The sequence below is a fragment of the Sus scrofa genome, chromosome 15 (assembly GCF_000003025.6).
Source record: "Sus scrofa isolate TJ Tabasco breed Duroc chromosome 15, Sscrofa11.1, whole genome shotgun sequence".
Taxonomy (NCBI): domain Eukaryota; kingdom Metazoa; phylum Chordata; class Mammalia; order Artiodactyla; family Suidae; genus Sus; species Sus scrofa.
The window spans coordinates 8,148,260-8,164,431 of record NC_010457.5 but is presented as its reverse complement, the minus strand read 5'-3'; the positions used below and the strand labels follow the sequence as shown (position 1 = coordinate 8,164,431).

The following is a 16,172-nucleotide window of genomic DNA, read 5'->3' as shown; positions in this document are numbered from 1 at the left end:
GTGGAAACTAATCCGACTAGGAACCATGAGGTTGCAAGTTTGATCCCTGGCCTTGCTCAGTGGGCTAAGGATCTGGCGTTGCTGTGAGCTGTGGTGTAGGTCACAGACTTGGCTGGGATCCTGCATTGCTATGACTGTGGTGTAGGCCAGCAGCTTTAGCTCTGATTTGACACCTAGCCTGGGAACCTCCTATTCGGTGGGTGCGGACCTAAAAAGCAAAATAAATAAATAAATAAATATTTTTTTAAAAAAAGAAAAGAGGAACCCTTTCTATAACCATGGAACCCAGCAAGCAAACACCATGAACTTGCTCTGCCAGGGAGAAGACATGATGAACTCCAGCTCAGAATCATATTGAATCAGGTTCAATTCAGGACATAAAATGAAATGAAAAGCCCAAACTAATTAGATTGTAATGAGCAGTTCATATGCCTTATGTCGTTTTATCACGTGCAGTAGGTGCTGTATCCCTACAGTGAATGACTTCAAGCAAGTCATCAGCTTGTACTGTGTTCAAGAATGCTAATCAGAAGAAAGAGGATTTTTTATGACATGCTTGAAGAAAACAAGATTGATTGTAGCTTCTTGATCATAGCAGTGCCTGTGGAATGGCTTTATCTCTATTAAACTTCACTCGCATTTCTAGAAAGCATCGAGTGTCCTAATGAGAAAGGCAGAAATAAAGGAGTTCATTAGTACAAAATTGCTAAAGTTGAAATGTCGTGTAACTAGTTGGGAGCTGATATTCTGAAGAATATTCAGAGTCTGGGTCAGAAACTCAAATGTCAGTCACCAGTACCATTTTGGTTTCCTCAGCCTCTGCTTCCCACATCTCAACTACCACATTAGCTTTCGGTGAATTCCCAATTCTGAGGCCAAAACCAATTTTATTTAATATCTCATAGTGTTAGGGGATGATTGACCAAAACTGTCCACCTTGGCCAAGCACAGCAATAACTGCTTGTGTAGGTTGTCTCACAGCAGGAGGTCCTGATAAGGAACCTGAAGACTAACCAAGAGGATTTGGGAGGGTTCAATGGGAGGGAGGAGAAAACCAAGCTCCCAGGATCCTTGGCACTGGAATCCACATTGGCTGAGAGGTATGTGCCACCAAGAAGGACCCTAGGCCAGACCAAATATGGGCTGAGCAAGATGATTAGCCAGAGACAACCAGGAAACTAATTCCATTCCCATAAAACAGGAGACTGTGAGCCATGTGGCAGAGTGTGGCTTCTGGGTTCCCTTACCCTGCTCTTCTCTGCCTGGGCACTCCTTCCCTATAAAGTCTCTTATTTGTCACACATGCCTCTTCTTATACAATTCATTTCCAAGTGTTACCTGAGAACCCACTCTTGGGCCCTTGAAAGGACCCCTTCCTGCAACAAGAGAAAAAAAAATTCTATAGTTGTCATAGGGTCCAAAATGACAAAGTGATTTCCATTATATGGTACCATGGCCATGAGGGAACCAAATTAAACTAGATAAAGAGAAACACAAACTCACAAAAGTAATTCCATTTTGTGTGTTCAGTCATTCGACAGTTTGCTTTTGATACAGTAATTACCCTACCTCTGCTCTGCTTTGTATCTCTGGGTGCTGCATGTCCTGGTCTCTTCCATCAAGTGGAGTTTGCTAGATTTGGCCAAGGGGAGGCACTGGCAGAATCCTGGAAGAAGAAAAAGAGGAAGAGTCAGAGCATATATACATTTTTTTTTTTCCCTCTGGTTTCTACCCTTAGCAATGATTCTGCTTTCTCTGTGATTCTACTCCATTGGAGAAATTCTGCTCTCAGTGCTCACAGCTACAGTAGAAGGGTTCCCACCTGGTTTTCCAAGGGTGGTCCTCATCTCTGAGCTGTGAAAACAATACTTCTCCTTGTGTCCTTCCTAGTCATTGAGGTAGTGGTGGCTTCCTACTATTTCTAATTTCTAGATCACTTCACGATCAACTTGCAAATATATCCATCATCTATGGAACAACTCCCTGTATTAAATTGCCTCTGTTTGAAATACCTAGAAGGTTTTTATTTTCCTACCTGGGCCATGAGAAATAGAATTGTTTTATTTAGAAACTTCCTTTTCCAGAATAATATATCCTTCAAACTACCTTCATGAGAAAATAACCAAGGGAAGAGGAAAGAGCAAAGAAATAACTACTGAAAGAAAAAGCTTTACATGAAACTCTTTATATGACAGTTCTCCCACAATACAGTTCCTTATTTAAGCAGTTTTTAAAATGTCACATTTAGGAGTCCTTGAACATTTGAATGTCTACACACTTCTAATCTACACATATTCTCTAAATAATTTGTTTACATTCTATTTAACTGTCACTTAATTTGCCACTAGAATTTCATTTTTATGTTTCTAGTCAACATTATATCTTTGAAATTTTGATGCAACTCATACTAAATTTCATTAGCAGCATCTTAGTAAAATAAAATAATTGTGGAATAAATTTCAAAGTCAGAAATTAAAGAGGACAAGATTTCATACAAGTTGTAAGATAGATTTTGGTTAGGAAAAGAAAGACACTTTCTCCCCACCCTCCTTTTTCTCCTAGCCCATCTTCTATCAGGAAAACTTGAACTTATTCAGGAAGTCTTATTTGTGACTTAAAAATAAGGGAACTAGGTAAATATTTAGCTTATCCCTAATTATCCTTTCTAATACTGAATATTTACATTTCCACATAGTTGGAATTTTCTCTCAGTGATTTGGCATGTATAAATTATCCTTGCCCTCCAGACTCCCTGGTTCTACAAGCAGAACATCAATAGCGGTGTTTTTAAAAGGCTGCCATTTTACTATTAACAATTAATACTGGTTTTAAACATGACTACTCTGACTTGCTGTAACTGCAGTTACTTTACATTTACATTAAATAATATTAATGCAGGAAGCCCTTCATTGCTTGCCGATGCCAAAGTTATTATAGCCCCCAAAGCCTATTTTGAAATGCTCTCACCAAAACTCATTTAATACATCAGAAGTGCCCAACAGAGGATGATTGTGGCAAACTGCCCATGGTTTTTAAGTAGTGAAAATACAGGCATCTAATTTTTAATGTGGAAGGTTGGCCAACCCTCCATGGCTACCAGCAAACAATGACAGCTCTGACTCCATCTTGATAACAGACTGGTAACATCCATGATTAGCCTTTTCCAGCTTAACTTTCACTCTGCCCCTCTCTTCCCTCCAGCATATTATGAATGCCCAGATAACATTTTGAATTTAAACCATGACTGACAAAATCAACCTGAGGTGATAGACTTGATCCACAGGGTTTTTCCTTGGAGCTGGAAAGATCCAAGAAAGATTAGAACCACTTCCAATAAAAGCCTCAGCCTTAAAGAAGCTGAGAGATTAATGAGCAGTCCCTCTGCCTTCCTACTGCAAAAGGGTGAATGTTTACTATTGCTAGGGTTGCCATAACAAAATACCACACACTGGGTAGCTTAAACAACAGAAATGTATTTTCTCACAGCTCTGGGAAACTAGAGGTCCAAGATCAAGGTGATGGCAGGGTTGGCTTCTTCTGAGACCTCCCTCCTTGACTTGCCAATGGCACCTTCTTGCTGTGTCCTCACTCTGTTTTATCTCTGCACAAGCACAAACTAGGTGTCTCTCTGTGTTTCCATTCCCTCTTCTTATAAGGAGGCCAAGTAGATTGGATTAAGGTCTGCCCTAACAATACCATTTTGATTTAATTATCTCTTTAAAGGCTCCCTCTCCAAATCTGGTCAGATTCTGAAATGGTGATGGGTGAGATCTTCAACATGTGAATTTGGGGGTGGAGGAATAGGGAGATGGAACACAAATCAGCCCATAACAATCCTGTCCTCTTTCACTCCTACTCACTCTTTTCTACTTTTCCTCCCTTGGTGGTTCACCCACCCAAGATTTTGGGTGGGTAAAGAATAAGTTCCTTTACTCTTCAGTTCTACCCAAACTTCTTAGACAAGGATGTGTAAATCTCATGGTACACTATGATTTAAATAACAACAAAGTCTTATGTTAACTTTTTCAAGTATCTTTGCTTTGAAATAGGAGCGGAGCATTCATTAAAAAGAATAAAATTGGGGCGTTCCTGTTGTGGCTCAGAGCTAATGAACCTGACAGTGTCCATCAGGATGCAGGTTCGATCTCTGGCCTTGCTCAATATGCTAAGAATCCAGCGTTGCCATGAGCTGTGCTGTAGGTCACAGATGTGGCACGGATCCTGAGTTGCTGTGGCTGTGGCTGTGGCTGGCAGCTACAGCTCCGATTGGACCCCTAGCCTGGGAACTTCCATATGCCTTGGGTGCGGCCCTAAAAAGACCAAAAAAAAAAAAAGAATAAAATTGCATCTGCAAATTTGCAAGCTCCCGCAAGCCAAAACAGTTGTGGTATTTTGTGTCTTTCCATAGCCTTTCAAATCACATCACATGTGGAGCCATCTCAGTCAACTGCTTATAAAGTCAGCTTTGGTCCTTGTCCTCCTACACTAACTACGGTCATTATCATTCAAGCCTACCTGATATTTTCCTTATTACTGTACATTTATTGAGTGCCAGTGGGATGCTACATACAAGAAAGATGCTAAAAGTTGATGAGTAGTGCTTGAATACAAATCACCAACCCAGAGCTGCTAGAAATTATGTTTATGATTAAATAAATGGGTTTTTTTGACTATTGCCCAAACTGTGCCCCAGCATGACCTGAGTGGACTAATCCTACCAGGGGTACTATTTTGGGATGTCATAAATCTCAGCTTCTGGCTATTTCTAGTCATTAAACATCCCATGTAACTTTTCATAACACTAAGGGTTTTTAATCCCCAGCTACTGGCCAAATTCCAACTGGAATAATTCTGTTCTGCTTACTGTACCTAAACTCTCATATGCAAGTATGAGAGATGCTTACGGTTTCATTGTATCATCTCCACAATTAAACTATAATCTATAGAATGTGCTGTGTAGTTTTTAACATAAGAGAATGCAAGGGTTATTATAAATGTATAAGTTGTGTTCCCAATCAAACTCAATTCAGCCATTCTTCAGGGTCTTTGAAATAATTTGCGTGCTAAAAGACACCTGATAAGTGCTAAATTTTATGTTGTTTCAAATGACAGGGAGTAGAACACAGGAGTTCAACATTAGAGTCTTTTTTTCTAACAACAAGAAAACAGAGCCTCTTTGCCTGAATTTCATTATTGTTCACGTGATGGTTGGGGAATTCAGTTTCAACTCAGAAACACACAAAATGTTACAGGCAACTTGAATTCATTAGGTTCTTTTGATTAGATGGGAAGTTAAGAACAAAAGCCTGGTCTTTGAATACGCCATACCCACATGAATGAGGTTTCCAGTTTATAGTTAACAGGAGGGAAAGAATACCACTTTTGCAGAGGTCTGGTCACCTAACATTCAAAAGATAAACAAAATTTATTCACTGAGAAGTTCTTACAACCTAAAATGCATGACGTAGGCCAAAAGTAACTGCTGCCCTAGCCAGAGGAGGGTCTGTCAGGCATCTACGGTCAAGGTCAAGGGATGGGATGGGGAACCAAAAACACTGGCAGCCAGTGAGGGTGGCAGTGAAGGACACAGAGGGAAACTGCTAGCTTTGGCCAGTCTCGTTTCACAGCTAAAAAGGGTTCAATTGCCCCCATTAAATAGGAATAGGAGATGCAGGGGAACCAGGTGAGGGGGGCTTGCTCTCATGACTATTCAAGTGGCCTGACATCTCTTGGGCAACATGGACAAATCACTAATCCTTTTCAGCTGGAGCAGATGAAAATGTTCACAAAACACCTAGACCTAATTCTCTGATGCTGGTTCCTATTAAATGACTTTAGGAGTCCAAGTGTCTGTCCCACCAGCTATCCTAGCGGAGACGTGTGATGCATAATCCCACCAGGAAGGGCAGTCAAAGCAGTGGAAGTGGGCCTCCAGGACAAAACAAGATTGTGTCCCTTTGGAACATTTTTTTAACTTTTATATCAAGAACACAGAACTCATAAATCCTACCTGCATCCCTAGACCCCATGTGGAGGCTGATTCTCTTATTCTTTGAACAAGGACAACTGGAAACAGAAATTCTGGCATCTCAAAATTTAGTTCACTTTCAGATTAATTTTCCTCCAACTTAATTGTTGTATTACCATTCAAGTAACTTTCTGACATGACTAGACAGAACTCCAAATGGAATAGATCTCCAAATATTGATTGAACAAATTTCCTTCCAGTCAAGAGGACAGTAATAGCATTCTCACCAATTCAGGTATAAGGGAGATTTGATCCAAACTAAGATAGCCTGGGGAAATTGAGCTACAAATCTTTAAATATTCAGTATATATTTGGTACTTTATCGTACGTTTAATTCCAAAATTTTCACCCCTTCTCAAGAAAAAATAACAAACTGGAAAACTATAAAAATGTATTTGGTGAAAGCCTAAGAGTTATATTCTCATTTAAGCTGTTTCCAGTTTTTCCCCCTCTTCAAATTTTGAAGCACTGTCTTTAAAACTGTTACTACCCAGAAGGGTTGGCAGAATTAGGACTGGAATAAAATAGGAGACGATTTGTAAAATCATCTTCATATATTTGAATAAGGTATGCTTCCCCCTCTGAAACTTATTCTGTAAAATGGCTCTTATAGCAGTTGTTAACACCCTAGTGTGAATATGAGGCAATGTGCTAGCTCTCTCAGTAATATTTGCATTTTGGATCTCATTTCTAATTGTGGAATGAAATAATCTGTTCCAGATAAAAGAATTTTAAGTGTAAGCCCAGAAATTATTTTTGAGCTCTACTTGATCACCTTTTTTTGGTAGCTTAAAGGATAGACTCACAGAAAGTAGTTTTTCTTGAGAGAATATTCTCTTCCTGCCAATTTTGCTTTACAAAACTACATTGTTTTACATTATGTATGTTAATCAATGCACTTGGAGACTGTAGGGAGCTGGAAGGACTTAGAGCTGGAAGGACTTTAAAGTTTATCTAATCCAGGCCCCTCATCCAGAGATTTTAAAACCATAAATCTACAGCTGTCTTTAAACTTATCTTTGATACAAACAACTCACTGCTTCATAATGGTCTTCCTCCAGATGAATCTCCAGCAACGACACGATTAGACAGTGTCTCTCGCCTGTGTGTCTTCATATCTAGACATGTCCATTTGCACAAGCCCAGAGACAGGACCCTCAAGGTGATGCTACAGAACCACCCACGTGGATTGTGTGCTGTGAGCTGTTTTCTCCAGGAAGGGGATGGATTGAAGCAATGCATGATCTCTAATCTCATCTCCTTATTGAGCAGTCTTAGGTCGGGATGAAAATGTGACCCTTGAAAGAGAAAGGTGACAGGCCACATGGAGAAAAGGCCTCTGATCTGAGCTTCACTGGCACAGCCCTCTCACCAAGGGGTTCACCAGCCACAGATACATACAAATAGGCACACACCCATCTTAAGCTGAAACCACTTAACCACCTTTGGCCCACTTTTCAGCAAATGAATGTTAACGCATTATCAAGTTTCCAAGCAATTATTCAAATTGTTAGAATGTGCTAGGTCTCTCTTTCTCTGTTACTAAAGTGTGTGTTGAGTTGTTGACTGGTGATGTGAATGAGCAACCTACAGAGGGGGGTGGAATTTATTCTTATTATTAATAACAGACTTCACGTAGGCCTTGGCATAATCTACAAGGCTTAACACTCCAAAGCTAGAGATCACAAGTTACCCATGACATGATGGAATTTTTTTTTAGTGAGTGTATTTCATCTTAACTCATGTTGTCATATGGAGCCATGATGTCACCTAAATGTAACTAAGCCATAAAAGGTGCCATATTCTCCTACTAAAATATTATTAGTATTTTACTAGGCTCCTGTATCCTATAATAAGAGGCAAAGAAGGGATCCAGATTTCTCCGTTTCTTTTTCCATGATAGAAATGAACTTCATAGGCTTTTAAGAAAAGACTACAATTGTATGACTATGTAACAAAGGCAATTTTGTTCAGATTTTGAATGAAGGAATTCCAAACAATACTGACATGTCTGAATCTTGAGTTTAAAATTGATCTACCTTATTGTATATGTTTTGAGTAAGGATATGACTTGAGGAAGTACAGGTAAGATCATCCTAATTTCTTTGTTAGAACACTGATGTCTAATCTTGTCATTGTTGTTTTCAATTATTATGCCTTTGCCATATTTATCACCTCATACAGAAGGCAAAAGCCAGTAGTTTGCCAGAAGTCCAGCTGTCCGGGAGGTCTCTTCCAAAGCACCTCTGAGCAGGGTGCTCTGTCATTTGAAGTGGGTAGAACTTCTCTGAGACTGAAGAACCATGACCCAGACCTTCACTGCAGTAGATTTTTCCAAAGGAAATCTTCTGCCGCTAAGCATTCTGGGAGATAATTCCTGTGCTCTGGATCCACTGGGTTCTAAGTCACCAGTGACAGCAAGAATCATAAGGCCTGCTACTGGAGGTTCTAGAACACAATCTCATATGTAGCAAGTGCGTCACAAAATTTGTTTATGTAAGAATACTGCATGTTTAACAACTTAGTTGACATTATCACCGTCTTCATTCACTTTTATTCCAAATGCATCAAGAGCCCAGCAGGAGCTGATCTCTTGCTACTTAATTAGTTTCCTGAGTCTAGAAATAGAGTGAGTCATACAGCAAGCTTAGAAACAGAATGCAGATCTATTCTGGCTAGTATGCTAAATCCAGCTAATGGTTAAGTCAATCAATCCTTGGTATAAGCTGGGAGAAAGATAAATTCAAAAGGTATGAGAAAGATGGGGCAAGGAAACTCTCTTGAATTCATTGGCATCAAATCAGCTTAATTATTTATACTATTTGGCATAAGATTACTCTCCAGATCCAAAAGGCATGACTTTTGGAAGGAACGGAACAATTCTACAACACATTAATTCGCATATCTAAAAGCTGACAACTGAGCAAAAGATGTTGGTTACTTTGTTTACAAGGCCAAGTTTTAGTTGAAATTGTCCCGTTCACAGGTCCCGCAAAGGAAATAGCCTTAGGATGTTTTGGGCATAAAGAGTTCTACAGATAATGAAGATCATTGGCCAAGTCAGAATTCCTGTTGCGGCTCAGCAGGTTAGGAAGCCAGTTAGTATCCAAGAGGATGCAGGTTCAATTCCTGGCCTTGCTCAGTGGGTTAAGGATCTGGTGTTGCTGTGAGATGTGGTGTAGGTTACAGATGCAGCTCGGATCCTGTGTTGCTGTGGCTGTCGTATAGGCCAGCAGCTGCAGCTCTGATTAGACCCCCCGGCCTGTGAACTTCCATATGCCACAGGAGTTGCCCTAAAAAGCAAAATAAAACAAAACAAAACAAATGAACAAACAAAAAAAGATATTTGGCCAAATAATGAGCCAATAATGAACATCATTGGCCAAGAAGGAACCAACAAATGTCTTTCTCCTAAATTTTTTTCTAGGAGATGCAGTCAGATGGTGGAGGTTTCTAGACCTGATGGCTCATTTCTGACATCAGGATTGTAACCACATTGGGTCATGCCTAGAATTGCTAAGGTGAGAAACCCTCTCAGGAGCTTACCCTACTTCAAATAAAGGTTTTCATGAAACCAAAATTCCTTCATGAGAACGCATTCTCCCTAGCTTCTAGTATCCAAGCCCCAGAAATACCCAAACTTTTAAAAATGAAAGCTTTTCAGGCTAATGAAATGAAAAAGGCCTTAGAAGGAGAGAGATAAAGACAGGTTTTGAAGTTCACGGACAAATTCAATTTAAAAATATAAAAATTAAATGAATTTAGTGTTTTCCTTACATAAACACACAAATGGACATGACGTGAGGACCACAGGGTATGCCAGCAATAGTTATAACACCAAAGAGAATGAATATCTAATTTTGTGAGTTATTTGGGTGTTTAATTTATGAAAGCCCTATTTGTTAGTACATTTCATCCTGTGCTGTCGGCAGCATATTTATTGGGTAACGAAAATGTCAGTACCCAGAGGATTCAGAGTAGAAGCCCTAATAGACCCCTCTAGCTAAGCTGGAAATGGTTTCAACGTCATTGAAATGATGTGCACATGATTCTGCAGAAGTAACACGAGTACTAGGCATTTACAAATGTGCCAAAGTCTCCAAAACTTCTACATGGGGAAATTGTTTAAGGATAGAAATCGAAAACGATGCTTTCAACTAAAGCACCCTGGCAAGTAATTACATGCCCACTTGCTTGGTGTGATAAATTACACTTGCTCATGCTTTTTATACTTTTTCTATGACTTATGAGAAGATTCTAGAGGATCTTTTTCTTTCCATTGATACATTAAAGTTGTGTCCAGGCTTCCATGTCAGTCTGGAATAAAACAACTTTGATTGTGATCCAGAGTTGAAACAGGTGGTGAGAGAATGTAGCAGCTAAGATGTTAGACTGAAAAATAAGGAGGAGTGAGTAGAGAATCACTGAAGACCAGTTCATGCCACTGGGAGCACAGCTGTGCAAAATAAAGCTCAGCTATGATCAAAATTGCAGTTGACAACCTGAAGACAAATGGAGGGCCGGGAGACAGACAGCTCGTTGAGAAGGCTTGGCACCCACGAATTGAGCCAGAGCACTGTGCAAGGAAAATAGAATGCAGATGGAAAGAAAGGCAGTGGAGATGCAGTAAGAGAAGTGATTATAAACATGAGGTCTAACAGGTGCACTTCAAGGCATTGTGTGGGGCATGAGGCTGGGTCTGCTGGGTTCAGAACTGATCTTCTGGAAATCAAACAAGGGTCCCACCATCTTCGCAGGAACATGATTTTCTCCCACAGCCAGTGACAGTTCACATGCCGGTGACCTTTCCACCACCTTCCCAGGCAAATTGTAGTTTGTTCTAAGACTATCCTCTAACCTAGTCATCCTCGTCTTAAGGTCTTCTGTGGCTACGTGTTCTTTAATAGTGACCATGTCATTCTCAAATCAAGCAAAGGACCATTTTTGACAGATCACTCAAATGTGAATTCTCTTGATATTTCTCTCACGATTCACCTTTATTTTTGTAGGAAGGAGTCTCTCCATTGCTAGGACATCTACTTTAGTCTGTTCCTTGATTCTGCCTGGGCATATCAACTATGTCTCTTGTTTTCATGTAAAGTTATTCCATTGACTTCACAGGAGTATTTTTTCCCCTCTTAGAACCTTAAAATTTAAAGAGTTGTTTGTGGACAGCTAGTATAACTCCCCTCTCCTGTAGGAAATCTTCTTCAATCAGCCTCAATATTATTCTCCATGGTGGGAGAGGTCTTGCTAGCAAGTTCTTTCAGAATATTGATTCACAAATCATTCTATTTGTCTATATTTCTATTGTTAAAGAAATATACATAGCACATATTTTTCTTGAGAGTCTTATATTTATGTAAAGATGCTAGTCATTCCTTTAATTAATCTTTTCTATAGGTTAAGTTTTCCTAGTCCCTTTTCTCATTGAACTTATAAGTAATTTCTACAATCTGCACCATCCTTGCTGTCCTCTTCTGCACATAATTCTTTCTGCCAGTGCTCCTTTTCAAATGTGGCACCTAGACACAATGTCCTGGTATAATCCAAGCAATACTGAGAATCAAGGGATTGTAATTTCCACAAAATAGATTTTTTTTTTTTTGGCTTTTGTCTTTTTAGGGCCACACCCACAGCATATGGAGGTTCTCAGGCTAGAGGCCGATTGGAGCTTCAGCTGCTGGCTACACCATAGCCACAGCAACAGAGGAGCTGAGCTGCATCTGTGAACTATACCACAGCTCACGGCAATGCCAGATCCTTAATCCAGTGAGCAAGGCCAGGGATCAAACCTGCATCCTCATGGATCCTAGTCGGGCTCATTAACCACTGAGCCATGATGGGAACTCCAAAATAGATATTTTTAATAATCTGTGCAAGCTAAGCTCTTGCTAGGTTTTTTAAAACTACATTATACTTCCAGTCATATTGTGTATCAACTAAAACCTTAACTCTTTTCTACATTGTCATTATATTATTTCCGTCTTCTGAAGATAACCTTGTGGATGCAAGAAGATTGTGACTTAATGTTCAAAATGTTCAAATATTCCCCAAATGCAAAATCAATAAATGGACCCATGCCAACCCAAAAATGTAATGAATGCAGTCATTCTTCACCAAGGAAGGCTAGATATCATTTGTTTGGTTCACTTGAGACATGGGGCAAAGACAATCCCAGATGGTAGTTAGTGGAGTTGGGAGAGACTAGTTGCTTAGTGTCAGAGCATTGGTCCAGAGATCTCGATATTTCTCCTTCAGGTTAGAATGATTTCTGGAACCTGGAGCAAATTCAAACCTCCAGGGGCTTCCAGGTGCCAGGCTGTGAAGACATTTTGGATTTCAGAGAATGAAATTTGACAATAAGTATTCATAAGAGTTCTTTAGGAACAATAACTTCAACCAGGATACATAGTAGCTAGTATGATGTCATATTGCAAGGAATCAGTTAATGAGAGAGAGAGAAGGAGCTGGTAAGGTCCAGAGAAATTTTTCTGTCTGTATCTCTAGGTGATGGAAATAAAAAAATCTATAAACAGAGAGAAGAAGCCAAGAGAAAGAAGAATCACTCATGAAATTACAGCATCCCAAAGTGAAAGAGAAGGGTACAGGTGCACACAAACAGTGGCTCCAAAAACAGCCTGACTGAAGTTGCAGCCTCTCAGAAGAGGCCCAGGGCAGTGAGGGCACTAGGAGGAGTCCAGAGGCCTGTTAGTCCTAAATCAGTCCCCAAACCCACCTTGCAAATCTAGGCCTGTTTGCTCAGGAATAAGGGAGGACTCCCAGATCTTTCTAGCTGGTAACTGATCAGGAACAGTTAGAACCTAGAAAAGTAGAGCAGAAGAAAGACAAAGAGAAAGGAGGATCCGATTAGTGTCAGTATTCTCAGGAAATTGAGAAGCAGCATAACACTGGGGTGGTGATGGTGGGGGCATCATGGGGTGCTAGAATGGAAAGGGAAGCAGCTGAGGGAATCCCAGACCCAGCAAGACCAGGAGAGACTGCTCAGCCCAGCCAACAAAACCTTGACAGTCAGGCCGTTCCAAACTCCAACTCAGCTCCTTCAAGATTAGGGACCTTGGACCAGCTACTTAATCTCTCTAACCTATTTCCTCTCTGTAAAGTGAGGATAATGGTTCCCTGGTGATTAGCATAAGAAAGTAAGGGATTAATGAAGGAATTCAATAAGGTAAAAGTATGTGTGGGACTTATTATATTGCCAAGTCTTAAAGTATGTTCAAACAAGCTCAATGAGGCTGAAATAAATAAAAGAAGAACACAGCTGAGGGAGGTAGAAATTCATAGTGACTTCCAAGTTTCGTAACTTTCCCTTGTACTGTCTGTCTTTTTGAAGTAAGAGTAGGTAGGGCAATTAAGGAAAGGACTCATGGTATAAGGGAAACAGAGGAGGAAGTTAAAGTGTTTTTGGAGGCAGACAGATGTGTGACTAAAGGACTGACCAACAAGCAGAGAAGGAAAAAGGAAGGGCCATTTGACTGGACACCAAGGGGAAGTTCACAATTCCAGGCCAAGGGGGGCCTGGGGCAAGTGAGTCTTCAGTTCGAAAGAAACTGTGTGAATCCTCAGCTTGAAAAGATATGATCAAGAAAAGGAAAGACAAATGTCAAGAATTAAAAAGAGTCATAGAGAAAGGTTTAAAAAAGAGACAAGACAAAGCAAGATGCAAAGAAAATTTATGGAATGATATATTTTAAAAAATGTTTTGCTGGCAAATTAATTTTATTATATGATGGTTTATACTTTTAAAGTATTTTAGAACCGGGTAATAAATTGTTAGTAAAACCAAAATATTGAATCAAGATAAAGTAGTAATAAAACACAAATAAAAGCATAAGAAAAGTGGGCTTGGAGGGATGGCCTTGGGCCCGCCCATGAGTCTAGCTCTTGAAGAAAGAAAGTCAAGTTCCCTGGAGGCAAAGAGGCCAAGGGCCTTTACGCTGGGCATGCTTGCCTTTCTCATAAATTTGAAGAGGCATTCACAAGTATTTTTAAAGCTGGTGATAGGATAACCATATAACTAAGCCTAGTGAAAACCACCATCTAGATTCATTAGCAAATGCCTCAATTATCATAACTTACAGAGCACTTACTCAAGTGCCAGGCACCACTCAACACTATTTTATTTAATCCCCACCAAAGACCCTAGGAGAAAGGGTCTGTGATTTTGCACATTTTACAGATGAGCCGAGGCACAGAGATGTAACGTCACTTGCCTGAAGTCACTGAGCCAGGCAGTAGCAGAGCCAAGATTGACTTCTCAGCACATGCGTTTAACTGTCAGATTATAGAGAAATTGCAAAATAGAGGCAAATTCTCAGCGAATCATTTTATGTTTTTCATTCAAAAGAAAATGCAAGAATCATATTTTTTCTCTTAACATGTTACTTTGTGCGGTTCTACGGCCCATCTTTGTTTGAAGAACTTCTGATATTCACTTGCGGTTTTAGAATCGTCTCTGGAAGAGAATATTTAGGGGTTCAAGGTGGAAACATTAAAACAAAACAGTAACTTCAAATGTTGAACAATGTCACCCCAAATCTCAGTTTTTCAAGACAGCTAATTTTGAGAAACTTCGCAATAAAGTCCTAAACATGTAATTGTAGCTTGGTAACACTATTAAATATGTAGACTGTGGTCTTTTTGACAATTGCATTAATCCTTTTACAAAGCCCTCAGAAGTTCCATCACAGAAGCATGGATGCTGTTTTGATCTATTTATTACTCTTAAGTGTTCAGAGAACTGTCCCTATTTTCTAATTAACACTTTTAAAGATAAAAAGCCATGTATTAAATCAATCTGAATGATGGTTGTTTGTGAATCCCACAAGATAAGGCAATTTGCATGTTCACTTTGTACTTACAAACTAAATCTGCACATCTCCAAAGCAGCCCCTTATAATGTAAACCTTTTGTGAGTATTTGTAACTTGAAAGAAAGTTTGGCCTACTACAGAAGCAGTGCCAATTATCTAAAGGGCTTCGTTACCGAACATGATTAAGATACAAAGATACTAGGTTGTTATTTCATATTGTTTGCTGTGGAATTTGAGGAAACAACTTTTAAAACATCCAGGATTAGAGATTATTACCTTTTTATAGGGAACTAAAACAACTCGTTTCCCCCAACAGTTAACTGCTTTCAAACATAGCCAGTTGCCACACTTGGGGTAAAATTCCTTTGATATGAAAGAAGTTGCTCACTGATGAAATGCACCTTTCAGCGACCTGTTTGAGTTTCAGCGGATGCTGTAGCCTACTCCGTGATGTGAATTTCAGCATTAGTGTTAAATCACAATGGTGATGTATGACTGGGTTTTCAGTTCTGATGAGTCAGCACTGCAAGATGTTTACCAATTAGACTTTCAAGAACAATGGCACTGCTCTCATTAAATAGCAGCCTCTGTTGCCGATACAGGCTATTATTTCTACATGGTCATGGTGTGGTGTGTTCACACCCGGGGTACTCATCAGAAGGGGTTTCTTTGCTTTTGCAGGATTTGTCTTCATCAAGCTTTACGTGCTCAATCAACTTTGAAATCATGTGTAAAAGCCCCGGTCTTCAAAATTCAAAAACGATCCTTTATCTTTTCTAAACATTTCAACCTGTGCTTTTCCTTTGCCAACTAAGAAACCAGAAAGATCGCGCTGGCTAGTGAAAATGGTATCAGATTTTCTTTTCTTTTTTCTAAAGAAAATAAAAGCCAATGCCTTATATCAGTCAACCTCTCCTGAACGGCTCTATAAAAGATAAGATGCCTATTGGGTCCACAGGTTCTGAAACGGTGAGAATGTGATGCTGCTGACTTTTCCTGAGAAAAAGTGGGGGATTTTGTTTTCTTTATTCAACAAATAGTCAATGATCATAATGCACATCAGGTGTTGTTACCTTGGTATAGGCACTGCAAATAAAAATATAAACATGAAATCCTTGTCTTCATGAGACTTATTTCTAGAAAAGAGGACAAACATAGAACAAACAATAAACATATAAAATAATGCCAGCTCACAATTTCTATAGGTGCTAGATATGTCCAATATAATTCAGATGCTTTCAACTTCAGCAAAAGTGAGGAAAACGAAGGCTTGCTTATCCCAAGAGCAATGTTGAGCTTATTTTTACAAGA

General features: G+C 39.6%; 1 protein-coding gene across 1 annotated transcript in view; it reads right to left on the bottom strand.

Annotated features, from left to right (window-relative positions):
• GTDC1 (glycosyltransferase like domain containing 1) overlaps positions 1,648–16,172 on the bottom strand; it is a 476,816-nt gene continuing 462,291 nt past the window's right edge. The window contains exon 15 of the transcript XR_002339027.1: positions 1,648–1,666. The gene's annotated coding sequence lies outside the window, so the exon portion shown is untranslated. The remainder of the gene's footprint in view (positions 1,667–16,172) is intronic.